General features: G+C 42.0%; 1 protein-coding gene across 1 annotated transcript in view; it reads right to left on the reverse strand.

Annotated features, from left to right (window-relative positions):
* Window positions 1-27324, reverse strand: part of LOC109422212 (tyrosine-protein kinase receptor) — a 251711-nt gene that overhangs the window by 97562 nt on the left and 126825 nt on the right. The window lies entirely within an intron of this gene.

The raw sequence follows: 27324 nt of genomic DNA on the forward strand, positions 1-27324 counted from the left end.
ATGCCAGCGAAAGGAAAATGGGCGGGCAGTGTGATTAAACAGAGAATCATTCCAAAAAGGCGGAGCTACGGTTTCCAGTCCTGTTGAGTGAGGTAGGTTGAAATCGGCTGGAGGTTGATGCATCCTGCTCTTATCCATTTGTCAACAAATGGGTGGGAGCAGGATGCAGCAACTTCAACCTGCTTCAGTGGACAGATAATATGAGTAATTACTTAAGAACATTAAATGATTGAAAAATTAAATGTATTAAACCGTTGCCTTGTGGGTTATGTGGCTGTGATGATTAACCGTTTACATCTCGGTTTACATGAATCATGCGATGATGCGTTCTAAATTTCGTATGAATTAGGCCTGAAACAAAATCACTTGATAAATTTTTCTATAACAACTCTCTCATGAAAATGTGGTGGCCTTGACAAAGGCACAAATTCAATAGCTTTCGTAAATTACGTCTGCAAATAGAATGAAGTAACCTTCAAAAATTAAGATCGCGAATTGTCGTGGCGAAAGTATTGTGTGGCTTCGTGGTCGTGCGGCTAAGGTCACCAAGCCTTTAGTCGCATCGTGCTAAGGAGCGCGGGTTCGATTCCCGCCGCAGCTGTCAGGAAAAGTTTTCGGCTGTGCCACTGGGCGTTGCATGCTAGTCCGTTGTCTAGTATCGTGTTTCCTTCAAAGAGAAAATAGCTCACTGGAAGCATTAAACGTGTCCGTGTCTTTACTTGTCATTTCACAGCGAATATTTTTGTCTGTCGGCGAAATCAATCAATAATTAGAAACATGAATTAGACAGACTTTTCCGTATAAAATTTGTAGAAACAAATTGTGAGAAAATAGCTGATAGAAAAAAAATCATTTGCCCTCATTTCAGCTGTCTTGTGGCAGTCTCAATTTTCTCAAATTGCATTCTAAACAACTCTTGCGAATGAAATTTTGTGGCCTTGAGAAAGGCCGTTTTACTAGATTTCACTTATTATCACTCGGGAAAGTATCATCTTGATGTGTTTGATGCAAGCAGTGACGCGCTTTTGAAAGCGTGTTTTCCTCCATTGACAACCGTCCAAAAGTTCTCACTGAACCGATCCGATCACCACCATTACTGGTAGGAGCCGATCATCGCCAGCCAGCTGCTGCTTCTGCCACAATGGCGATAGTGCCAATTTTCCACCGTCCCAAGCAGTCGGAATGGCTTGGTGTGTGCTCGCTGAAAATCTTTGATGGAACCGGCTGATCGTTGGTCTGCCGGAGAATGTCGAACTGGATGCTGCTGCTGGCACCACGATGATGCATGCGAGCTCGTGTTTGCTCCGTATCGATGACCTCTCTGGGCAAGGTGCAAAGTGTGAATGATGAGGGGTGGAGCATGCACACACAATTTATACCCACAGAATAGAGCCTGTAGCACCGCCCTTTCCGAGTGTTTCTCAGTCATTTTTGCAGCTAGCGCAAATGGAACGGAATCGCGGAGCGTGTTTCATCATGATCAAATTCTGAGTGACGTAAAATTAAAATTCTTTCAATATGCAAGTCAATAAAATCAATCAATAATTCATAGAAACATGAATTAGACAGACTTTTCCGTATTAACTTTGTAGAAACAAATTGTGAGAAAATAGCTTATAGAGAATAAATCATTTGCGCTCATTTCAGCTGTCTTGTGGCAGTCTCAATTTTCTCAAATTGCATTCTAAACAACTCTTGCGAATGAAATTTTGTGGCCTTGAGAAAGGCCGTTTTACCAGATTTCACTTATTATCACTCGGGAAAGTATCATCTTGATGTGTTTGATGCAAGCAGTGACGCGCTTTTGAAAGTGTGTTTTCCTCCATTGGCAACCGTCCAAAGCTTCTCACTGAACCGATCCGATCACCGCCAGCCAGCTGCTGCTTCTGCCACAATCGATAGTGCCAATTTTCCACCGTCCCAAGCAGTCGGAATGGCTTGATGTGTGCTCGCTGAAAATCTTTGATGGAACCGGCTGATCGTTGGTCTGCCGGAGAATGTCGAACTGGATGCTGCTGCTGGCACCACGATGATGCATGCGACGCTCGTGTTTGCTCCGTATCGATGACCTCTCTGGGCAAGGTGCAAAGTGTGAATGATGAGGGGTGGAGCATGCACACACAATTTATACCCACAGAATAGAGCCTGTAGCACCGCCCTTTCCGAGTGTTTCTCAGTCAGTTTTGCAGCTAGCGCAAATGGAACGGAATCGCGGAGCGTGTTTCATCATGATCAAATTCTGAGTGACGTAAAATTAAAATTCTTTCAATATGCAAGTCAATAAAATCAATCAATAATTCATAGAAACATGAATTAGACAGACTTTTCCGTATTAACTTTGTAGAAACAAATTGTGAGAAAATAGCTTATAGAGAATAAATCATTTGCGCTCATTTCAGCTGTCTTGTGGCAGTCTCAATTTTCTCAAATTGCATTCTAAACAACTCTTGCGAATGAAATTTTGTGGCCTTGAGAAAGGCCGTTTTACCAGATTTCACTTATTATCACTCGGGAAAGTATCATCTTGATGTGTTTGATGCAAGCAGTGACGCGCTTTTGAAAGTGTGTTTTCCTCCATTGGCAACCGTCCAAAACTTCTCACTGAACCGATCCGATCACCGCCAGCCAGCTGCTGCTTCTGCCACAATCGATAGTGCCAATTTTCCACCGTCCCAAGCAGTCGGAATGGCTTGATGTGTGCTCGCTGAAAATCTTTGATGGAACCGGCTGATCGTTGGTCTGCCGGAGAATGTCGAACTGGATGCTGCTGCTGGCACCACGATGATGCATGCGACGCTCGTGTTTGCTCCGTATCGATGACCTCTCTGGGCAAGGTGCAAAGTGTGAATGATGAGGGGTGGAGCATGCACACACAATTTATACCCACAGAATAGAGCCTGTAGCACCGCCCTTTCCGAGTGTTTCTCAGTCATTTTTGCAGCTAGCGCAAATGGAACGGAATCGCGGAGCGTGTTTCATCATGATCAAATTCTGAGTGACGTAAAATTAAAATTCTTTCAATATGCAAGTCAATAAAATCAATCAATAATTCATAGAAACATGAATTAGACAGACTTTTCCGTATTAACTTTGTAGAAACAAATTGTGAGAAAATAGCTTATAGAGAATAAATCATTTGCGCTCATTTCAGCTGTCTTGTGGCAGTCTCAATTTTCTCAAATTGCATTCTAAACAACTCTTGCGAATGAAATTTTGTGGCCTTGAGAAAGGCCGTTTTACCAGATTTCACTTATTATCACTCGGGAAAGTATCATCTTGATGTGTTTGATGCAAGCAGTGACGCGCTTTTGAAAGTGTGTTTTCCTCCATTGGCAACCGTCCAAAACTTCTCACTGAACCGATCCGATCACCGCCAGCCAGCTGCTGCTTCTGCCACAATCGATAGTGTCAATTTTCCACCGTCCCAAGCAGTCGGAATGGCTTGATGTGTGCTCGCTGAAAATCTTTGATGGAACCGGCTGATCGTGGGTCTGCCGGAGAATGTCGAACTGGATGCTGCTGCTGGCACCACGATGATGCATGCGAGCTCGTGTTTGCTCCGTATCGATGACCTCTCTGGGCAAGGTGCAAAGTGTGAATGATGAGGGGTGGAGCATGCACACACAATTTATACCCACAGAATAGAGCCTGTAGCACCGCCCTTTCCGAGTGTTTCTCAGTCATTTTTGCAGCTAGCGCAAATGGAACGGAATCGCGGAGCGTGTTTCATCATGATCAAATTCTGAGTACCGTAAAATTAAAATTCTTTCAATATGCAAGTCAATAAAATCAATCAATAATTCATAGAAACATGAATTACAGACTTTTCCGTATTAAATTTGTAGAAACAAATAGCTGATAGAGAATAAATCATTTGCGCTCATTTCAGCTGTCTTGTGGCAGTCTCAATTTTCTCAAATTGCATTCTAAACAACTCTTGCGAATGAAATTTTGTGGCCTTGAGAAAGGCCGTTTTACTAGATTTCACTTATTATCACTCGGGAAAGTATCATTTTGATGTGTTTGATGCAAGCAGTGACGCGCTTTTGAAAGCGTGTTTTCCTCCATTGGCAACCGTCCAAAACTTCTCACTGAACCGATCCGATCACCACCATTACTGGTAGGAGCCGATCATCGCCAGCCAGCTGCTGCTTCTGCCACAATGGCGATAGTGCCAATTTTCCACCGTCCCTAGCAGTCGGAATGGCTTGGTGTGTGCTCGCTGAATATCTTTGATGGAACCGGCTGATCGTTGGTCTGCCGGAGAATTTCGAACTGGATGCTGCTGCTGGCACCACAATGATGCATGCGACGCTCGTGTTTTCTCCGCACTGAATGCTGAATGCCGTCGAGAACTGGCCCGCCACTTGCTGCTGTGGATGAGATTTCCGAGTGTCGTCGCTGAGTCGGTGTGCTGCTGCCCAGCTAGAGGTGACACCTCGACGGTGGTCGAAATGGAACTGACGAACAGCTCTCGCATGATCGCATTCCGTTCTGCATCGTGTTTGCCCCTCACGATGCGCACCAATCAGAGAGCGACGGTAGACTGAACGAGAAAATTTGTCCGCTACCCATATTTATAGATTTCAGCGATTTCAATGTCTAACTTTAAAACAAATTTTCCGCTATTTATCAATGATTTTCAGGTTCACCGAATGTTACAAATTGAACGTGGGAGTTTCATCTTTCGAATAACGAAATTTGTTTATCATTTCGTTCAGTGGAAAAGAGACTGTGAGCGTTTAAAATCTATCACTCAAACGTAACGCTCTTGGTTTCATAAATTTTGAAATGACACCGGGTATAGAAAACAGAGACGTAGTCCTACGTCAAAACATAGGTGGGGAGGGCTGAGCTGGGAGGGCTTCCGACGTTCATATTTCAATCTATTTTGAAAACTCCATGCTACCATAATATACGCGTCCTCTCTGATTCATGTAAAGAATTGTGAGTGATATCGATTTCAACTTCATAGACGATGAAAAATCGTTTTTTTTTCACAATCCGAATGGTTTTCTATGAAACAAAGAAACACAGTCAGCCACACTGAACTATAAACCATATTCCAATGTTTTTGTTCAGCCAGAGTGAACTGAGTGCGAAGTACTGAAAAATTAAATGTAATTATATCAATGATTTCAAATAATTTACATGTATTCTTCGTCTCTGATGATTAATAAAGGCTTATAAGTTACATGTGTGTGGAAAAGTTTTAAATAATCATAGCTGTTGTTTATTTGTGAGTGGTTGAACTTTAAGCTTAATTATCTCGGAATAAAGTTTTTGGCGCTTAGTTCGGTTTAGCAGAACCCCGGCCATATAATAGGTTGACAAACTGTCAAAATTTGAGAATATTTGATGCAATCTATGAAAAGTTACACCATGCTGAACTTTTTTGTGAGAGAAAAAAAGTTGCCTATCCCAAACATTTTGGCCACTCCCTGTATGAACTTGTGAAGAACCGGAGCTATGTTACACACTCCTTTCAATGTTCTACTGGACAGCTCCCAATAGATATTGGTATGCTTTTAGTGCGAGAAATGCTGCAGAAATTGAAGAGAAAGCGTCTAGAACTTCAAAAACTAGGGGTGGGTAATGTCTATGACATAACCGCAAGCTTGACGTAGGACAAGTTTTAGCGTGTAATAAACTTTTTTGGAGCTTCTACCCTATCTGGTGTATGCGTAGCTATTAAGCAACAGCAAGGGTGTCTGGACGTAATTTCCGTTACGGCCGAGGATCTTGACTTCCGTGTTTGTGCGTGTTTGTGCGTACGAATGCAAACATTGTTGACTTGAAAAGAAAATTCTCAGTTAATAGTTATTTAAGTGATGATTAAACGCTGAGCTGAGAGACAAGCTCCGTTTCAGTTTGGATTTCTGCCTAGAAGAACAAAAAGAAGTAGAAAAAGAAGTAGAAAAGAAATAGAAGAAGTGTCAAGAACAGGAATGAAAATATGTTGGTCTGGAAAACTTTCTCCAATAACTCTTGTGGACTATTTTGGTGGTCCTGAAAAGGACCGTTTGGTGTTTGGTGGTTTTGATGTTCCTGGGAAGGTTCTTGTGCCGATGATTGTCAGCGACCAGGTGTTGTTTGTGGTGAGTATTTGCTGTGTATCGTATCGAATAACGTTGCATTCCGGGCTCCGGTTTCTTGAGCGTAGCGATGTATCTTCCGTAGATTAGATGTTTGATGGTTCGGGCACTTCTACTGCGAGCACAGACAAAATTGGACGGTGGTAAGAAAAATAAGAGCAATAGCGTCTACACTCTGCGCTAATATTTTTAATAAAGGTTAAATCAATACACGATCCACCTAGTGTGGTTGCTTCGTTATGAGGATTAGCTAATGTTAAATTTAAATGCTTCTTCATGAAGTTAAGGAAATCAAAATTTTCTTGTTTGGAAACGTCAATATTAAAGTCTCCAGTGACAACCATTGGCGTGTCCAGTCTAACATATCTGAACAATTTCCGTGTCATGAACAACTTTGTATTTCTTATGGTTGTTCCTGGTGAAATGTAAACCGACATTAGAAGTACTTCGGTTCCCATAATATTAACCGTTGCTGCACATATGTCTCCATAGTTGATCACTTCAGCAAACGTCTCGTCTCGATCCTCACCGAGTTGCTTGATGGGATGCGGAACAGCCACGGTTGATGCCGTTTCCTTCTGATAGATCGCAACTCCAGCCGCTCTCATACCCATTCGCTTGCACTGGGTGATGCGCTTATATCCATCAATCTCTATTGGAGAGGTAGCATCCATCCAGGTTTCATTCAGAGCGAGAAATTCTACGCTTGAAAGGATTCGATCAGTCGCTATGTCCTGCGCGTGAGCGTTCAAACTCTGTACATTGAGGCTCATCAATGTACATGCAGAGCCGCTGTTTTCAACTACTTCACTCAGTTCATCTCCTAGTGTACGCAGTCGGTGATTACTCAAACGCAACAACTCGTTCCTTAAATCCACCATCTTTGGTGAGTTGCTACCCTTAGCATGATGAAATTTAAACGAGTTTGCGGAGTTCGTTAAGTAAAGGCCTTGAAGCGTCGTAACACGTGACAAGCCAACGTACACCAATTGCTGATCTTGACTCTTGTCATAATCATACACGACCTCGGAGAAAGTGCCACCTTGCGACTTATGAACTGTTAACGCACAGGCACTAACCACCGGAAACTGTATGCGTTTGCATTTAATGATGCTGCTTAGCTTTATGTTACCTGAACGCTTTGCAATAGGAGTCCAATCGGGTTGCAGAATTCCTGGCCTTGAATAGACAGTTGGTCGCGATTTGATCCTCAACGCAGCACCTATCGTCTCGTTGTCGTACTTGAACCATAGTTTCACAACTGAGCCGTCTTCATCCTTTTCAATATATTTCAGCTCACCTATCGCACCATTCACTACGCCATCTTCTACATCGACGTTGGTTGTAATCATGTATGGCATACCAACGGAAAGGCGTAGCAAATACGGTAACCCACCGGTTTCCACGACGCTCATCTTGTAGAGCTTGATGCGAGAGCTTGCCAGTTGACCAGCGTCCTTGTATCCCGCAAAAACGTCATCTGCTATACAGTCCAGAGCATCCTGATTATGCAGAACTTCGTTGTTGTATGCTTCAACATCCGCATTCCGATGATAAAGCCTTATTGCTCCTGGTGCGTTTTGTTTACACCACTCTACAGTACGGAACCGACTTTCAATCAGTTTGGTCTCCTCAGCAGTCATTTGCTGGCCATTACCAATCTTAGTGAGTATACTGGAGAACTCTACATCTGTCTGCCGCATCACCTTAACAAGCGGTAAGAAATCCAATGCTTGCCAAAGAACAGCACCGTGAAAGGAATTACCTGTAGGCTTGTAAACAGGCCTTGCATTGACGGGTGGCAATTGTCGCAAGTCTCCACAGAATACGATGTTAATTCCGCCAAATGGATCATCATAATTGCCACTAATGTCCTGAAGACGCGCATGAATGGTGTTGAGAATATCCGCACCAATCATACTAACTTCATCGATTATGACCGCCTTAATGTTTGCAAAAGCATTGCGATACAACTGCAGCATCTCAAAGCTGAGTTTCGAATTGGCTCGCCTTGACATAGTGATCCGAAACGCTGAATGAACGGTTGTTCCTCCTATAGCAACGGCTGCTTTTCCGGTGGAAGCACACGCCACAAAGGCGTTCTTCTGCGCGTTGTGGGCTTGACTGTAGCGATTTATCGTCTCCATTAAAATGCGCAGAGTGAATGTTTTACCGCACCCAGCAGGTCCAGTAAAGAAAATCTGCATCGGCTTGCTGCTTTCATCGTAACTGTGCAAACTGTGGATCATTTGCAGGATGAGGTCGCGCTGCTCAGCATTGGTTGTCCTCACCATTGCACAGTAATCTTCTTTCGACATGACATTAGTACGTTGCCTGATGACAGCATTCAGTGCTCCTGTGGGCAAATGTTCAATATCGTCGTTGTTGGGCTCCATGATGATCGTTCGCACAAATTCATCATTTTTCTCTGTAGCGGCATTCTCCTGCTCACCAACCTCTTCGTTCTCACAAGTACGAAGGTATTCCTCTACAGTCTGTTCCAAATTCAGCTCGCAGTCATATTCCCTTCGTTTTCTCAAGAGATCTGCCTCATTCGCATCATAAAGCTGAAGAAACTTGTTGCCATCCAGAATGTCGCAGACTTCGTTTCTGAATGGCCAAAACAAAAGTACCGATTCACGCTTGTACTCAGCCAACTCGTTCATGCTGTAGCCACGCCATCTTAGTATTCGTGGAACATTCCGGATAGTGTAGGTGTTAGTACCTCTTCTTTGAGTGTACCGTGCTGCGAAGTCAGCTAAACAAACATCTTCTAAGCCATCGCGCTCTTCGTATTTCTGGATAATGTTCTTGGTCCACACATCAGTCGAATCCTCATCGATTTCCTCTTCATCCATCTGCCTGTACTGTTTCCTAGATCTTATCCTTTCATGAGGCCACATCGTTGGCAAGAATTGAACTTTCCTGCTGGCTTCAGACATAGGCAATCGCAGAAGTACCCATGCAGCTTCCTGGGCACACATCTCCACAGAGTTCAACATTTTCAAACTAACCTTCTTCAGCAACGCCGTGTAATCTTGATCCGGATACTGCTCTTGCAGAGCGATAAGCTCTCGATGCAATCCACTTATACCGCGGTTCGACTTGTTGACATAGTCAACCAAGTAACACGCACATGAGTACACGTCGAGGATGAACTGCAAATCCATGTTAGAACGAAGCTTTTGAGCAATCCATGGGTTGAAAGGATTCGTCCATAGCTCATTCATCGCTCGCTTCAGGAAGATCGTTGGTCGTTTAATCGAAGAACGCAGAACATCAAGGTAGTACTCGTATGTACATTTACAGTCGTCTAGAAACTCCTCTAACGTGTCAAATGCCTTGGTTTCCAAAACTTGTCTCATTTCCGAGGCACGCTTCCTCAATCGATCACGGCGACTATCATCAGCGGTGAGAGGAATCAGTGTACGCTCTTCGTTCATTGGCCAGTACGGTATGTTAAACCTGCAACGCTTTTCATTACGTTTGTAACAAGTACGCGTGTGGTCATGAATCTGCTTCTTGATCGTTTCCGGTAAATGCACAGCGCTGATGGAACTAACTTTCCTAATAAGCTCCATTGTAGCAGGCATATCTTCAGAAACAGTTTCGTTAGGATCGTTTGCGAGCCAAAGCATGATATGTGCATGTGGGCTGCCGCGGTGCTGAAACTCGATGCGCTTGAAGGAGTCCACGACGTAATGCTTTCCCAACGGGCTGAACCTTGGTGAAGAAAGGATCGTCATGAGAACATCGACAAGCTTGTTGAAGTACAAGCAGCACGTGACGGCATCATCATTGACCAACGTTGCTCGCTGTAGAGCACTCAACTCCTGCAGCGGGTCTGTTAAAGCAATGCCGTTATACTCACTGGAGAGTTTGTGTAGCTGCTTCAACAAAAGAGGCCATTGAGTTTCACTGGCACTCAGAGTCAGGAACATGGTTGGCTTCCCCAACTGTCGTATCATGGCAAAAAGGTCCTGTTTCCTTTGATACCAATATTGCACTGAATTTGGTATCGACTTCATAAACGACAGGTTCCGTTCCATAAGACCTTCCACGAAAGCTCGGTCGTTGAGCTGTCCTCGCGTTATGTTCGCGGTTCCCACGCTTTTGAAGACATGCTGTAACCCTTCGGTAACTCGAAGACGCAGAATCTTCATAGCCATGTACAGCAAATGGTTGGGCTTGGCTCCTCGCCTATCACTCCGTCTCAGCTCACTAGTAGCCTTCATGAAAGGCGTGACGTGAATCCCAGCCTTGAATTTTCTGGGGTGTCCAAGATAAATATCCGGAAAGGAAAGCTCCTCGGCATCATCATCGTAAACGATGGAAACTGGTCTCCTGTTTTGAGCTGGGGCGATTTCCAAACACTTATCCTCATTCCACATAAGTGTCTGTTGTTGACCAGCAAACATCTCCACATCATTGGTTTCCTCGATGATATCCAGCTGGATCGCGTCTCCATCCCGCGATGAACCAGGTTGAGGCTCAGAAGCAATAGCGCTCAATCGTTCCTGGTTAAAACTTACCCCCTCCCGTCTATACAAAGGAGTGGTAACAAGATATTCCAACCAAGCTTTCACCACAGACTTTTTGACGAATCCAGACAAGTAATTTGATTTATGAATAAGGTGCTTTTTAATGCACACGTTAAAAGCATAATCATCTTCAAGCTCGCGTGGAAGTGCCCTAACCATCTCATCTACATCTACTGGAACATTGATCACCTGACCAATGATCGTGTAACTGCCTAAAATTTCGGATGATATTTTATAAAAATCGAATGAATCATTAGAATGTAAGTTAGTCATACCTTGCGCTTGGCGCAGGCGGCGAATCTGCATAAACGGTAGTCGAGGCGAGATCAATCTCTCGCTAATTGGGTCTAGCGGTGGTAGACTCGGTGGGTAAGGCGGATATTTGAACCCATTTGACGATGACAAAGTTGGCACCGTGCCTCGCTGCAAAGTACTTCGGCAGGTTTGACACACTTCAAATCCCACGATAGATTCAAAATGACCACCTTCCAACAATATCCTTCCTGCAGCTTCTTTAATTGGTTTCAAATCATTTTTAAACCACAGCCTGTCGCACACGCTGCATGCAACACCGAAGTCATTCTCAATGAACCGTTTATGGAATTCTCGGTCCGCTTTTTCAAACTCCGGTTCACCTTGAGAAAAAAATGCAATAGCTTATGTTAAATTGTACAAATCGATATTCATAGCGATTAAAACATAGCATTTGCATATTACTTACCCTGACTAGAGATATCAGGAGTTTGAACAAATCTGTTTTGCCCAGAATGCGACGGAACAATCTCTGTAAAAGTTCGTTCACGTTAATGTTTCAGTTATTTATAACAATCGAGTTATGCAGGTTCAAGGTCCACATAGAAAACTTGTGACATACTTTTCGTCAGCTTTCAAAAGTTAAAAAGGTTATAATATACAGTTGTAATATTTGAAAAAAAAACAAATGAAATCAATATTGAAAAGTATGGCTTTGAATAGTGTTCAATTAATGAATCATAAATGATTAATTTAATTCACAGTGTGGTGTATAAAAGTTAAAAGCTCATTTTTTTTACGATTTTGTCACCTTGAATAATATATTCGAAAGCTATAATAGGTTCAGTTATAAAGGCTTTTAGAGGTAGTAGGTACCCAATAATCGCACAATTCAGTTATTATCACTCAAGGCTTACAAGTAAGATTTCTTTGTTGGATATTTGTACTCTTTTTGAATTGATGATTGTTGACGATTCAAATAAATATTTTGATTTTCACAAAAAACAAAATGCATATATTTTTCGTAGCATACATACCTTGGCTTTGAAATTGTCCGTCTTGAGTTTCTCCACCTCTGATAACAGGCGGAGCGGAACCTATAAAAATTAGACAAAAACTGTCAATTGTCATTCACGCGTCGGCAAATTTCGGATTCAACTAGAATATCATTTTTCTATTATATTGCAAGCTACTTAAAGCATAACATAAAGTTTTGTATGGCCTGTACAGAATCTGTCTGAATCATGATGTCATGATTTTTTCCTATCAATGAATTAAAGCGAATGTGGAAGGAACTACTGTTAAACGTGTACATATTGTTTCTTGAAGTTGATAAATGCGTTTTGCAATGAATTTCACAATTGATTTCCGTCAGATATTAATTCACATAGTTCACAAAAAAGGTGCAACATCCAGTGCAAATATTCCAATTTTGAGGGAAAAATATTTGAAGCGATAAACTCTCAGGTATTTAGCAAGGCAATGCTGAGGGATGCGTGCCCGATTTCTGATCAGTCCAGGATCTTTTTGTAATGAAAACATTCGGAACTTTCTTGGACATAGAGTATCATCTGACCTGTCACATGATATACATAATACAAAAGGATGCAAGAAAGCTCTCTTAACTCCCAGCAGCTAACAGCTGATCACACAAACATGTCAATATCCCAACACAATACATACAATATTTTAACAAAACGCAATGGAACTAAAGATTGAAAAGCAAAAGGCTGAATCACTTACTCTGTATACATTGGCTGTTAAACAAGGAAATAGAATGAAGTCAATGTTTGAGTTTAATCAAATAAAAAATAAAAAAGGAAGCTCTCAGGTAATATGTATTCATGACATAATTAGCTAAGGAGAGTACTTTGTCCCAGTTTGGGCGTAACGTCAGAATGAAGTTTTGTTATCCAAAATTATATTTATAATTCTCAAACGACAAATAAATAATATAAATAGACCGTCACTGTTAACCATTTATATTATTTATTATTTATTTGTCAGCTGAGAATTTGTGATCCAGAGAGCAGTGGTGGTGAACTTGCGAATTTTCAATGAGAACCTGTTGCTGCGTTTGAATCCTCGTTCGGTCGTGGAACTTTTTGAGTAGGTTATTCGCGAGAATGAGAAAGTATTGCATAACTTACGATCATTGGCGTAAAATCAATGTACAAACATTTGATTTGTATTGATCAGAATGAAATTAATGTTAGATGATGCTCGTTCATTGTAAAATATTTGATCCTGAGTACTAAACTGAGTCTAATCTTAAGCTAGCAGTACACGCTTCGCCAAGTGTGCAAATTTTTCCGCACGCATAATCCAGCAGGCCAAAGTCGGTCTCAACATTGTCAAAACATCGGAAATGTCAAGCGTATGCTTTGCCGTTGGTTGATGCGTGCGGAAAAGTTTGTACACTTGGCAAAGTGTGTACTGATGGCTTTAAAGAAATTTAGCAATTTGGTTCGATCTGAGAACAATCACGATCACAGCGATCTCCTGTGTGGTGTATCCAACGAGCGTGGTTTAAAGTTTGTAAATTCAGTAACAAATTTTGAAAACGACGTATCATCAATGGTGTAGCATTGATTATACGTCGTTTTCAAAATTTGTTACTGAATTTACACATCACTTACCGCTAAAGAGTAACGATCCATCTTGCGCGACAGCAACAAACCAAACCGGATCGGTGCTCCTACCCGGAAGAGGCTCAAGGATATAATTAGGCACCGGGTCGGGCTGGACAGTCGGAGCTGTATCGGTAATGGTATTTGCGTCGACGCCAACGCTGACATTTTCCCGCGTTTGTTTCTTCCGTAGCCTGTACTGCCTCATCCGTTCAGCACTGGTCAATGCAGGCTTCGGCGAAACTCGAATCTCTTCCTCCTCTTCACGCCTTCGCTTGCGGGACTCCGCAAGGTACTTGGACTGCATGTGTCGAGACATCTTTCACTGATAACGCACGCCAAACAGCTCACTTCACACCTTTTCAACTGACACTTCACTGGCAGAGAACACTTCCTCGGAAGAACCACCTCCGTCGACAGTAGAGTCAAAATGGACAACTAGTGACACAATGCTATGACTTTTATAACCACAAAACCCATAACCAATTCTGTTAGGTATGCCAGCGAAAGGAAAATGGGCGGGCAGTGTGATTAAACAGAGAATCATTCCAAAAAGGCGGAGCTACGGTTTCCAGTCCTGTTGAGTGAGGTAGGTTGAAATCGGCTGGAGGTTGATGCATCCTGCTCTTATCCATTTGTCAACAAATGGGTGGGAGCAGGATGCAGCAACTTCAACCTGCTTCAGTGGACAGATAATATGAGTAATTACTTAAGAACATTAAATGATTGAAAAATTAAATGTATTAAACCGTTGCCTTGTGGGTTATGTGGCTGTGATGATTAACCGTTTACATCTCGGTTTACATGAATCATGCGATGATGCGTTCTAAATTTCGTATGAATTAGGCCTGAAACAAAATCACTTGATAAATTTTTCTATAACAACTCTCTCATGAAAATGTGGTGGCCTTGACAAAGGCACAAATTCAATAGCTTTCGTAAATTACGTCTGCAAATAGAATGAAGTAACCTTCAAAAATTAAGATCGCGAATTGTCGTGGCGAAAGTATTGTGTGGCTTCGTGGTCGTGCGGCTAAGGTCACCAAGCCTTTAGTCGCATCGTGCTAAGGAGCGCGGGTTCGATTCCCGCCGCAGCTGTCAGGAAAAGTTTTCGGCTGTGCCACTGGGCGTTGCATGCTAGTCCGTTGTCTAGTATCGTGTTTCCTTCAAAGAGAAAATAGCTCACTGGAAGCATTAAACGTGTCCGTGTCTTTACTTGTCATTTCACAGCGAATATTTTTGTCTGTCGGCGAAATCAATCAATAATTAGAAACATGAATTAGACAGACTTTTCCGTATAAAATTTGTAGAAACAAATTGTGAGAAAATAGCTGATAGAAAAAAAATCATTTGCCCTCATTTCAGCTGTCTTGTGGCAGTCTCAATTTTCTCAAATTGCATTCTAAACAACTCTTGCGAATGAAATTTTGTGGCCTTGAGAAAGGCCGTTTTACTAGATTTCACTTATTATCACTCGGGAAAGTATCATCTTGATGTGTTTGATGCAAGCAGTGACGCGCTTTTGAAAGCGTGTTTTCCTCCATTGACAACCGTCCAAAAGTTCTCACTGAACCGATCCGATCACCACCATTACTGGTAGGAGCCGATCATCGCCAGCCAGCTGCTGCTTCTGCCACAATGGCGATAGTGCCAATTTTCCACCGTCCCAAGCAGTCGGAATGGCTTGGTGTGTGCTCGCTGAAAATCTTTGATGGAACCGGCTGATCGTTGGTCTGCCGGAGAATGTCGAACTGGATGCTGCTGCTGGCACCACGATGATGCATGCGAGCTCGTGTTTGCTCCGTATCGATGACCTCTCTGGGCAAGGTGCAAAGTGTGAATGATGAGGGGTGGAGCATGCACACACAATTTATACCCACAGAATAGAGCCTGTAGCACCGCCCTTTCCGAGTGTTTCTCAGTCATTTTTGCAGCTAGCGCAAATGGAACGGAATCGCGGAGCGTGTTTCATCATGATCAAATTCTGAGTGACGTAAAATTAAAATTCTTTCAATATGCAAGTCAATAAAATCAATCAATAATTCATAGAAACATGAATTAGACAGACTTTTCCGTATTAACTTTGTAGAAACAAATTGTGAGAAAATAGCTTATAGAGAATAAATCATTTGCGCTCATTTCAGCTGTCTTGTGGCAGTCTCAATTTTCTCAAATTGCATTCTAAACAACTCTTGCGAATGAAATTTTGTGGCCTTGAGAAAGGCCGTTTTACCAGATTTCACTTATTATCACTCGGGAAAGTATCATCTTGATGTGTTTGATGCAAGCAGTGACGCGCTTTTGAAAGTGTGTTTTCCTCCATTGGCAACCGTCCAAAGCTTCTCACTGAACCGATCCGATCACCGCCAGCCAGCTGCTGCTTCTGCCACAATCGATAGTGCCAATTTTCCACCGTCCCAAGCAGTCGGAATGGCTTGATGTGTGCTCGCTGAAAATCTTTGATGGAACCGGCTGATCGTTGGTCTGCCGGAGAATGTCGAACTGGATGCTGCTGCTGGCACCACGATGATGCATGCGACGCTCGTGTTTGCTCCGTATCGATGACCTCTCTGGGCAAGGTGCAAAGTGTGAATGATGAGGGGTGGAGCATGCACACACAATTTATACCCACAGAATAGAGCCTGTAGCACCGCCCTTTCCGAGTGTTTCTCAGTCAGTTTTGCAGCTAGCGCAAATGGAACGGAATCGCGGAGCGTGTTTCATCATGATCAAATTCTGAGTGACGTAAAATTAAAATTCTTTCAATATGCAAGTCAATAAAATCAATCAATAATTCATAGAAACATGAATTAGACAGACTTTTCCGTATTAACTTTGTAGAAACAAATTGTGAGAAAATAGCTTATAGAGAATAAATCATTTGCGCTCATTTCAGCTGTCTTGTGGCAGTCTCAATTTTCTCAAATTGCATTCTAAACAACTCTTGCGAATGAAATTTTGTGGCCTTGAGAAAGGCCGTTTTACCAGATTTCACTTATTATCACTCGGGAAAGTATCATCTTGATGTGTTTGATGCAAGCAGTGACGCGCTTTTGAAAGTGTGTTTTCCTCCATTGGCAACCGTCCAAAACTTCTCACTGAACCGATCCGATCACCGCCAGCCAGCTGCTGCTTCTGCCACAATCGATAGTGCCAATTTTCCACCGTCCCAAGCAGTCGGAATGGCTTGATGTGTGCTCGCTGAAAATCTTTGATGGAACCGGCTGATCGTTGGTCTGCCGGAGAATGTCGAACTGGATGCTGCTGCTGGCACCACGATGATGCATGCGACGCTCGTGTTTGCTCCGTATCGATGACCTCTCTGGGCAAGGTGCAAAGTGTGAATGATGAGGGGTGGAGCATGCACACACAATTTATACCCACAGAATAGAGCCTGTAGCACCGCCCTTTCCGAGTGTTTCTTAGTCATTTTTGCAGCTAGCGCAAATGGAACGGAATCGCGGAGCGTGTTTCATCATGATCAAATTCTGAGTACCGTAAAATTAAAATTCTTTCAATATGCAAGTCAATAAAATCAATCAATAATTCATAGAAACATGAATTACAGACTTTTCCGTATTAAATTTGTAGAAACAAATAGCTGATAGAGAATAAATCATTTGCGCTCATTTCAGCTGTCTTGTGGCAGTCTCAATTTTCTCAAATTGCATTCTAAACAACTCTTGCGAATGAAATTTTGTGGCCTTGAGAAAGGCCGTTTTACTAGATTTCACTTATTATCACTCGGGAAAGTATCATCTTGATGTGTTTGATGCAAGCAGTGACGCGCTTTTGAAAGCGTGTTTTCCTCCATTGGAAACCGTCCAAAGCTTCTCACTGAACCGATCCGATCACCGCCAGCCAGCTGCTGCTTCTGCCACAATCGATAGTGCCAATTTTCCACCGTCCCAAGCAGTCGGAATGGCTTGATGTGTGCTCGCTGAAAATCTTTGATGGAACCGGCTGATCGTTGGTCTGCCGGAGAATGTCGAACTGGATGCTGCTGCTGGCACCACGATGATGCATGCGACGCTCGTGTTTGCTCCGTATCGATGACCTCTCTGGGCAAGGTGCAAAGTGTGAATGATGAGGGGTGGAGCATGCACACACAATTTATACCCACAGAATAGAGCCTGTAGCACCGCCCTTTCCGAGTGTTTCTCAGTCATTTTTGCAGCTAGCGCAAATGGAACGGAATCGCGGAGCGTGTTTCATCATGATCAAATTCTGAGTGACGTAAAATTAAAATTCTTTCAATATGCAAGTCAATAAAATCAATCAATAATTCATAGAAACATGAATTAGACAGACTTTTCCGTATTAACTTTGTAGAAACAAATTGTGAGAAAATAGCTTATAGAGAATAAATCATTTGCGCTCATTTCAGCTGTCTTGTGGCAGTCTCAATTTTCTCAAATTGCATTCTAAACAACTCTTGCGAATGAAATTTTGTGGCCTTGAGAAAGGCCGTTTTACCAGATTTCACTTATTATCACTCGGGAAAGTATCATCTTGATGTGTTTGATGCAAGCAGTGACGCGCTTTTGAAAGTGTGTTTTCCTCCATTGGCAACCGTCCAAAACTTCTCACTGAACCGATCCGATCACCGCCAGCCAGCTGCTGCTTCTGCCACAATCGATAGTGTCAATTTTCCACCGTCCCAAGCAGTCGGAATGGCTTGATGTGTGCTCGCTGAAAATCTTTGATGGAACCGGCTGATCGTGGGTCTGCCGGAGAATGTCGAACTGGATGCTGCTGCTGGCACCACGATGATGCATGCGAGCTCGTGTTTGCTCCGTATCGATGACCTCTCTGGGCAAGGTGCAAAGTGTGAATGATGAGGGGTGGAGCATGCACACACAATTTATACCCACAGAATAGAGCCTGTAGCACCGCCCTTTCCGAGTGTTTCTCAGTCATTTTTGCAGCTAGCGCAAATGGAACGGAATCGCGGAGCGTGTTTCATCATGATCAAATTCTGAGTACCGTAAAATTAAAATTCTTTCAATATGCAAGTCAATAAAATCAATCAATAATTCATAGAAACATGAATTACAGACTTTTCCGTATTAAATTTGTAGAAACAAATAGCTGATAGAGAATAAATCATTTGCGCTCATTTCAGCTGTCTTGTGGCAGTCTCAATTTTCTCAAATTGCATTCTAAACAACTCTTGCGAATGAAATTTTGTGGCCTTGAGAAAGGCCGTTTTACTAGATTTCACTTATTATCACTCGGGAAAGTATCATTTTGATGTGTTTGATGCAAGCAGTGACGCGCTTTTGAAAGCGTGTTTTCCTCCATTGGCAACCGTCCAAAACTTCTCACTGAACCGATCCGATCACCACCATTACTGGTAGGAGCCGATCATCGCCAGCCAGCTGCTGCTTCTGCCACAATGGCGATAGTGCCAATTTTCCACCGTCCCTAGCAGTCGGAATGGCTTGGTGTGTGCTCGCTGAATATCTTTGATGGAACCGGCTGATCGTTGGTCTGCCGGAGAATTTCGAACTGGATGCTGCTGCTGGCACCACAATGATGCATGCGACGCTCGTGTTTTCTCCGCACTGAATGCTGAATGCCGTCGAGAACTGGCCCGCCACTTGCTGCTGTGGATGAGATTTCCGAGTGTCGTCGCTGAGTCGGTGTGCTGCTGCCCAGCTAGAGGTGACACCTCGACGGTGGTCGAAATGGAACTGACGAACAGCTCTCGCATGATCGCATTCCGTTCTGCATCGTGTTTGCCCCTCACGATGCGCACCAATCAGAGAGCGACGGTAGACTGAACGAGAAAATTTGTCCGCTACCCATATTTATAGATTTCAGCGATTTCAATGTCTAACTTTAAAACAAATTTTCCGCTATTTATCAATGATTTTCAGGTTCACCGAATGTTACAAATTGAACGTGGGAGTTTCATCTTTCGAATAACGAAATTTGTTTATCATTTCGTTCAGTGGAAAAGAGACTGTGAGCGTTTAAAATCTATCACTCAAACGTAACGCTCTTGGTTTCATAAATTTTGAAATGACACCGGGTATAGAAAACAGAGACGTAGTCCTACGTCAAAAATTGGGTTTCGGCCTACAAAACAATTCGGCCTAACGTATTTCGGACATATGACCTGTTACTGAAATAATCTACATTTTGTATGAACCAAACTCTGCGAGGTGCAGGCGAAAATCTTAGATGGTCTGAAATTGACGTACGTTAGTTACAGACACAGCGTCATTTCAATCTAACGACCTTAAAACTTATCATGCGTCTCCATCAATTAGCGCAGGCGAACCTCTCTATAAAATCGACCGCTAATGCATCAGTGACTGGCGAGCTGGCTATCTACCTACTTTAATCCATCCAGACCCCCCAATAATGGCACACTACACTACACTCTCATAAATCACTCCGCAAAACCGACAGCTGCCGGCGGCAGTGGCAATGGCTAATTGAATTAGAGTAGATATGTGGCGGCCACTGATGCTCGAACCTTTCTTCGTCTCTCTCTATCTTGCCGCTTAGTAAATTTTAGGTCCAATGATTGAGTCGAGCCGCCCGCCGCGCCGCCACAGCAGTCAGCCGAGCGCGTATTTTCTTTCTCGGGAGAATATTTTACGACTTAACTCTTTTTTGTATTGATGTTCTATAGTGATGGGGGATTTGGTATAAAATGCATCTGTAGGTTTTTCCGATTCCAGTTATGCAAAGATGTTGCACATTTCATCACAAATTGGAACTCACACTTTTTAAAGTAAACCTTATAAGTATTATAAAAGAGCACGTTTGCTTTTTTATTCTTTACCACTTAACCTAATTTACCTACAGTTTTTTGTCCACTAATGTATTCTATTCTAATTCTACTATATCGAACTGTTTGCTGTCACTTTCCTAACCTGTCCATGTCCATGGTAAAATGATGAGCACGATGATGTGGATGTGTGGCTGTTGTTGCTTTTTTCAGTTCATTATGTGGGTTCAATATGAGTTTCCGTTTGCCGATATCTAAATTTTCAGGTCTATTAGATCATAGGCTCTGAAGAGGGTCAGGTATCAGCCGCCTTCGGGGGGGAGAGCAACTGATGAAAAATTGCAAGTGCAGGGGCTAGGATCGAACCCATGACCATCCACTTATGAAGTGAACGTGTGACCTCTATGCCGCGGGCCCCGGCTATTTGCTTTTATTATCTCGACATTTTATATCCACTTTTTCCCTTAAATAACTAATCGAAGTCCCCGAAGAAGGCTTCTGTCACCGTTACATAATAGTTTTAATGGCAGACAGATGAAGAAGGGAAAAGTTATGATTGCGCCTTTTCTTAGGAGACGCATTTAATCACAATCTCCCTGGGACAAGCTGCCAGCAGCCGTCGTTGCGTCTGGCGTGGTAAAACCATATTGCGATGACGTTAACTGCTGGACAGCTGCACGGCTGTACTGCCCCTTCTTATATTGGCCTGGGTGACTTGACTTTAGAACTTCGTTTTTGCCTTTCTCGTACACCAAGGTGTACCGAAAGGCTATATGTTGACTCCAAAAACGAAAATTTGATAGAGCCTCCGGAGGGGTCAAGTGTTACATACCAATCGACTCAACTCGACGAGTTGAGATGATGTCTGTGTGTGTGTATGTGTGTGTATGTATGTGTGTGTGCGTATGTGTGTGTGTGTGTAAGTGTACAAAAAAGGTCACCTAACTTTTAGATAGTAAACATCAACCGATTTTAACGACCGACGGTTCATTCGACGCGGAATCTGGTCCCATTGTTTCCTATTGAAAATGGTCTGGATCGGTCCAGCCGTTCCGGAGTTATGGCCCTTAAGGTGTTCCGGATCGGTACCCCAGGAAGGGGCCAGATATAAAAATGCAACAAACCCATGCATGCGACCCATCAAACCACGGCATTTTCGTTTATCTGATGAACGGGAAGTAGGAAAATAGTCTCAGACTATATCTGAACCGGTAGTGTTCCGGAACCGGTTCCGGGTGTCCTGCCAGAAGTGACCAATAAAAAAATTATACCAAACCCATGCATGCGACGCATCAAAGAGCGAGATTTTCGATAACCAGATGAACGGTAAGCAGGAAAATAGTTTCATACCGTATCTGAACCGGTTGTGCTCCGAAACCGGTTCCAGGTGTCCCGCCGGAAGTGACCAAATAAAAAACTGAACCAAACCTATGCATATGCATGTGACACACCAAATAGCGGCTTTATCGATAAGCAGATGAACGGTAAGCAGGAAAACAGTTTCAGACCATATCTGAACCGCTTATATGTATATAAAACTGACGAAGTTGAAGGGGTGAATCCAACTGAATGCGTCTGACGATGACCGAAGAATAGTAGGTCGAAACGCGTAATGCTTAACAAGCAGTTTCCGATATTTGTCACCGATAATTACTAATCAATCCACAAATAACATATCTGAACCGGTTTGTGTTCCGGAACCGGTTCCAGGTGTCCCGCCGGAAGTGGCCAGTTAAAAAAGTGAACCAACCCCATGCATATGAAACATCAAATCATCAAAAATGATAGATAACCAGATAAACGGGCAGCAAGAAAATAGTCTCTAACCACACCTAAGATTACCAGCAGTGTTTCAGAATCAGGATTGGATGCATCGCTGAAATTACGAAGGTGAACAAAATCAATGCAAGCGATAAATATGCGTATATGCGTATCTCAGACACCCCCTCAGAAATTTGTATGGAGCGTAGACTTTGTAGGGTTCAGTATTGTGATGTTCTTTGCGTTTATTAATGTGTCCTTTGTTGCGTTCGGTTCATTCCTGCGTGGAATGGGCTAAAAGTTTCTGATCCTTGATGGGGTGGAGACGCGCGACAGGATTTCTTTTATTCGATATGTTTCTTATAGAAAAGTGGTCGATTGTGCGCGAAAGTTAGTGTTAATCCAGCTTTTAACGCTGGCTTTAAAATTGCGGGGGGTGATTCGATTTTGACAATTCTTGCCGACAGATTTTATAGTTTAATCTTAGTATGCTGGGTATTCAGGGTTGTTGATTCAAATGTCAAAAATTTTCACTGGAAGCTGGTTTGGAAGCCGAAATTGTTTGATCTTTTCTTAGTTTTCAATTTTATCATATTGTTGATTGATTTTTTACATTTTTAGGCACCCGAGGTTTTCTGAACTGGAAATAAGAGCCGAACAAATGGAGTAGACGGAAAATATTATAGAAGTTCATTGTAGCGCAGATATTATCATGGCCATGACTTCTGAAATCACAAAGAACAGTGTTCATTACGGACTCCCACGGCTTCCTTTTAATCAATGTGTTCTTTCATACATCACTTGAGGTTTGGATTAACGGAAAATAAGTTATACAATAGCAAAAGTATTCAATAAACCGATAACTGTCTTAATTATCAAATGCCACCTGGTGCTTATCAGGCTTGACTGGGGGTTGATGGAGGGAATGCCGTTTGCCTTAGAAAAATAATCGGTCAGCATTTCATCATTTTGGGAAATTTTAGAACAAAGGGAAGTAGTAATTCGAATCAAGGAAAACCACACCAAAGTGTTAAATTATACGGCCGCGCAAGGTCATCAGATGCTTTGTGTTTTTGGTGAATTTGCGTTTAACGAAGTCGCCATTCGATCGCTTTTCACTGAGATCGGGGATAAGAAAAGCACGTCATTCCGGGTAGAGTAAAGCACAGATTCAGCCAAATCTCTCTTAATCCCGGTTCTACCAGGTCGTATTAAGTAGAATGGCCTGAGATCCAGGCTCAAGTAAATGGCAGACACAGGCAAGGCAAAAATCATCCATGTTCAGCCAAAACTGAGACTGGGAAAAAGTTCGGTGTAGTAATTACAAAAACACTTCTGTGTAATCTCGACCCTTGTTACTCTCAACTGTGGATGGTAGCGTCATTTACCCATCTTAAAACTAATCGCATTTTTCCTTCCTGTTGTGGGTAATTACAGCAATTATGTCAACCTAAAATAGAAACGAATTAGATGGATCAGAAATCACAAAAAATCGAAACAAATTCTCTAAATTCTGAAGGACTGAAAATTCTTGATGTTTCACATTGTAAACAATGAAAATTTTCACAAAGCTTACTGCGATTCAACCATAATAGAATTTATAGTGTCGGCAAGATATGTCAGAAGGGGGTGATTCACAGTTTATGGCAAGCTAGCGTAAAAAGCTGGATGACAATGTACCCTACCCTACTAACAAAAAATTCCTTCCTGAGACAAATGTGGAACGTTTGTCTTACTAACATTCCGCCCCTTCCTCGATGACCGTAAGGACGTGGCCGGCGCCGTTATTGACCTTAATAAAGTTGAGAGTGTAGTAATGTGAATTGATTGTTGGAAGTGTTTTGAATCAAATGCCCAAAGTTTACACAATCTGATTTGACTAAGTGTACCCGTACCTGCGATGGAGAAGAAATTGCACCGCCCTATCGATCTTTCGAACATGAGCTTTTGTTTTCGGAGTGTACACTAGCAAGGCGTGTTTGAAAAGCTCTTCCTCGCTGCGATGACTGCTCGATGCGGAGAAAACGAAGGGAACGATGAACGAAAAGCACTTGAATGAACTAGAAGACGTGAAGCGGATTGACTGGCAGAGCGGACGTCAGTTTATGAACGAGTTTTGGAGCGGATGGACGCAAGAGAAAAATTGAATATCTAAAAAAAAAAAAGGTGAAGTAATTGCGGAAATTTGAAATGAATTTGTGTTGCGAATAAATTTATGTTGAATGAAGTACAATGTGAATAAGTCGTTTTGTTTGTTTTAGTGAAAAAGGAATGGGAAGTGTCTGGAAATAAAATGTGATTTGGTAGAGCAACGTGGAAGAAAAAGGATGTAGTTGGAAGGGTAAGTTTTGTGCGATTTTCTTTCGTGTTGATGATATCAAATATGGACGTTGTTTAGCTGTAAATATTAAAATTTTGATTCCGGAGTCGGATTTACTCCATCTCACTTCACCGGTTATGTGATTTTGGGAAGAACTTTGTCAGCAAGCCAAGGTACGGTGTTTTCAATTGAAATAAATTTACGATTGCAAGGGAAGGATAAGCGACATGATGAAAAGTTCATTCACATGGGGCTGCGCCTTCACAAAATTTTGTTGACTAAAGGGGAAGACACTACAGAGAGCTCTCGAATTGTGTACATTGAGAATAGTGAGCTATTTCCAAGCCCTATTCATTGGTTCCTTGTGCAATTTCGATTGCTCTGGTCAATCACGGAGTAGCAACTACGAATTGTGCGGTCATCTATGCTGCTCATGCTCATGCTCTCATGCTCAGACCAGATACTAAGCATAATATTTAGGAATATGGAACGCAGTGGAGGACTTTTTCAAAAAAAAAATTCCTCGCATTTGAACATGAAAATATTTTTTATTTCAGAACACTTTAAAAATTGAAGTTTAAGGCTTGAATATGATTATTTAGAATAAATGGCAAAATTCAATTTTATTTTCTTGTAAAATACGTGTTTCAAAACTGTTCAATTTTGATATTTTTCCATCTTGGAATCATTTTTTAAAGATACAGTTTATTCACAGCATTCATAGGCAACAAAAATATCTACAAAAGCACGCCAAAAGATTTGAAATTGGTCAAGCGGTTAAAAAGTTATTCGGTCCCAAAGACATTTTTTTGTAAAAAAAAGAAAAAATGAATTGAATTTTTAAAAACTCATATATTAAATACGTGACTTTGGAAAAATCTGATGTTCTACAAGTTTATTTGAAATTTAGTTTGTGAGAGATTCATAAAAAGATTGGAAATCGGTTGAAAATTGAACAAGTTATGACACTTGAAGTAAAATAGTTATTTATGCAACAAGTTGCAAAATGATGATTTTTTCAGCACGAGTTGTACATTTATCCAACGAGGCTTGCCGAGTTGGATAAATACGACGAGTGCTGAAAAAATCGAGTTTTGCAACGAGTTGCATACAACATTTTTTTGTAATTACGAAAAATTCCCGTTCCGGATAATCTATCTAGCTACACATACATGAAATCAGGAGGAACCACGTGGAAGCATCCATGCGCACCGACGCAGTTTTTTGTTCGATCAGGTAAGCTGTGGTGTAGAAGGTGTCACAAATTTTCAAGTTCCCGTCGTCTTCGTCGTCGTCGTCGTCAATCAGCAACATGAGAAGGAGCAAAAGTAGCTTCTGCTGCTGCTTCTGCACTTGATCAGCGGCCCGAATCGGAACGTGGATAGTCCTGATTTGGATTTGAGCTGCTAATTGGATGTAGGAGCATCAGCTGTATCTACGGAAAACGCGGTAGTGAGCAAAATGTATGTGCTGACAAAAGTGCCGAAAAGTGTTACTTTTCAGCACTTTTAAGAGTGCCGAAAAGTAGTACTTTTCGGCACTTTTGTTTTAGTGGAGAAAAGTAGCCCGTTTTATTGTTGCAACCGCGAGTGAAAAGTAGGGAAATAAGCAACGTAATTACAAAAACACCTTTTTATTACTCAAAAATTCAACTTTGAGGCTACTGCGCCACCTCTAAATCTCAATATTTTAGCTCAAACTCAGAGGTTTCCCTTTTTACGTCATTTGAATCCAAATGAGTTTACGAATTTTAGGTTTCAACAACTTTTGAAAAATAAGCCGCAGCCTATTGCACAATTATGGGTCACTCAAGGAACAATATTTTCATAATATGAATCGTTTTTCACAATCGAAGCGTTACTTTGACAGATGGTTTTGCGCCGAACAAAAAAATGTTGAAAATATGTATGTTTTGGCATATAAGCCCGTGTGAGATACGTATAGTGATACAAAACAAATAAACTTATGAACGAAAAATGATAATGGCTTACAAAAGCTTGCAATTAATTGGTATTTATTTATTAAAGTGGAAAGTGACTAATAATTGTGTGTGATCCATAATTGTGCAATGAGTGTAATTAACTTTGATGTTATGTAAACTCGTCTAAGGTGGAGTATTTTATCTGTGGTATCGATCTCCGTGGGCAAATTACTTAACTGATCGATGTAATTAAAGAATTAGCATAAAATATACAGGCGCAGGGATGTCTATTATGCCCCGATGGGTGTCCATTTCGCCCCGTACCTTCTCTGCCAGCCCTAAAAAACATACGATTTACAATTCATCATTTCTTCACAATTAAAATATTCTACCTGCTGTAAATGATTGAAATACGTAGGAAATAAACTAAAGTTGTAAGAAAACTGATAATATGTTAAGGTTTTCTCTGTTATACAGGCCTAACGTAGGGCCCATATAGCCGAGGCGGTAAACGCACGGGTATTCAGCATGACCATGCTGAGGGTGACGGGTTCGATTCCCGGTCGGTCCAGGATCTTTTCGTAAAGAAAGTTTCCTTGATTTCCTTGGGCATAGAGTATCTTCGTGCCTGCCTCACGATATACACATGCAAAATGGTCATTGGCAGAGGAAGCTCTCAGTTAATAACTGTGGAAGTGCTCATAGAACACTAAGCTGAGAAGCAGGCTTTGTCCCAGTGAGGACGTTACGCCAAGAAGAAGAAGAAGAAGAAGAAGAAGTACTCATTTGCTTAGGGTGTCCATTATGCCCCTAATCCCCCTTAACCAATTTTTTTTTAATTTTAAAGTGAAATTAGAGTCCTCCAGAAAATGTATAACCAAATCCTATGAATTAAGCGGATTTGCTCATTGTTTGGGTATTTTTTCACCAAATACATTAATTATTTATCAACTCTACTCCCCCATTGATAAGTCAACGAGCACTGTGATAAAAGAAGAAAATGAGATTTGTTCCGTTCTAGAGCATTCTCAAAATTCAGGAACACTTCGGCTGATGGCT

The sequence above is a fragment of the Aedes albopictus genome, chromosome 3 (assembly GCF_035046485.1).
Source record: "Aedes albopictus strain Foshan chromosome 3, AalbF5, whole genome shotgun sequence".
Lineage (NCBI taxonomy): Eukaryota > Metazoa > Arthropoda > Insecta > Diptera > Culicidae > Aedes > Aedes albopictus.